Source organism: Chelonoidis abingdonii, unplaced genomic scaffold (assembly GCF_003597395.2).
Source record: "Chelonoidis abingdonii isolate Lonesome George unplaced genomic scaffold, CheloAbing_2.0 scaffold2269, whole genome shotgun sequence".
Classification (NCBI taxonomy): Eukaryota; Metazoa; Chordata; order Testudines; family Testudinidae; genus Chelonoidis; species Chelonoidis abingdonii.
This window is the reverse complement of record NW_027426530.1, coordinates 1-1,324: the sequence shown is the minus strand read 5'-3', so window position 1 is coordinate 1,324 and position 1,324 is coordinate 1. Positions and strand designations below refer to the sequence as shown.

The 1,324-nt window shown below is 66.3% G+C and overlaps 1 long non-coding RNA gene across 1 annotated transcript; it reads right to left on the bottom strand.

Annotated features, from left to right (window-relative positions):
* Nucleotides 1–430: 430 nt before the first annotated feature.
* Nucleotides 431–1,240, bottom strand: LOC116815604 (uncharacterized). Its single transcript, XR_004371523.2, has 3 exons — nt 1,096–1,240; nt 750–848; nt 431–571 (listed from the first exon to the last, which is right to left on the bottom strand). It is a non-coding gene; the product is annotated as an uncharacterized LOC116815604 (long non-coding RNA).
* Nucleotides 1,241–1,324: the final 84 nt, after the last annotated feature.

The window sequence follows — 1,324 nt, the reverse complement described above, 5'->3', positions numbered from 1 at the left end:
CCCCCCCCCCCCCCCCCACATGTCCACAGCTCCAGGGAGGGGCGTGTATGTGAAACTCACACCTTGTCATCCCCCACACCAGCAACTACAGTTTCTTGGAGGGAGGGGGGAGACCCACACCTCATTGTCCCCCGCCTGCAACTACAGCAGGGCGGGTGGGGGGGAACCCACACCTTGACATCCCCACCCCCCAGTCCTACAGCTCCTGGGGAGAGGGCAAGACCCACCCCCTGATATCCCACCCCCAGCTTTGGGGGGGGGATGTGACCCACACCTCAATATTCCCACCCGCCCACCGGTGCCTGCAGGTCCTGGTAGGGACTGGAGGTTTGCATGGGAGTGTACCCCCTTTCCCACCCCACACACCTCCCCAAGGAGAGTCAGAGAGATGACCTAGAGGCCCCCCCACCCCTCCGTCTGGTCTCAGCCCCTGCGGTACCTGCACAGAGCTCGTCAGTGGCAGCTCCTCAGCGGGGGTCAGGGGGGGCCGGGAGCCCCGCAGCCCCTCATTCTCCTCGCTCAATCGCTGCACCTCGTAGCTCAGTCGCTTGTGAGATGATGCCAGGTCGGCCTGGGGGAGCGGGGGGGGGGTGAGCAGAGGGATTGGATACCTCCCCACGACCCTCACCAGTGACCCCCACCATGGATCCCAGCCCTCCCCAGCCACCCACCCTCCATCCCCACACCCACCCTCAGCACTGTGTCTCTCCCACCCTGCCAGGCACCCCCCCTGCTCTCCCCCTGCTCACTATCTGCTCCTGGGTTCGGTACTGGGTCTGGGACACGGTTGCCTGCAGGTTCTGCAGCAGCTGCTCCGACTTCTGGATCTGATCCAGCAGCACCAATACCTGGAAGAGACTCAGCCATCAGCACGAAGCACCCTGGCCACAGGGAGAGGGGCTGGGCTAGCAGGGGCTGCAGGTCGGGAGTGAGGGGCACCAGTGGAGCTGGGGGTGGAGGGGGGGGCCAGGGCTGGGCTAGCAGGGGGCTTCAGGTTGGGAGTGAGGGGCACTGGCTGAGTTGGGGGGGCAGGGGAGCTACCAGGGGGCTGCAGGGCACAGGCAGAGCTTGAGGAGGGGGAGCTGCCCATGGTACCTGCTTGGCACAGTCCTCACTGCTCCGTCTCAGCGCCTCCTGCAGTCCCAGCTTCTCCTGCGTTGCCACCTCCAGCTGCTCTCTCAGCTGCTGCAGGGACTCCTGGTGCCGCCTGGCCTGGGGGGGCCAAGGTCACAGGTCACCCTGTCCCGGCCACATCCCCCACCCCAGCTCCAGCAACCCTGCACAGCATCCTCCCATGTCCCACAACCCCAGCCTCCCTGCCCCC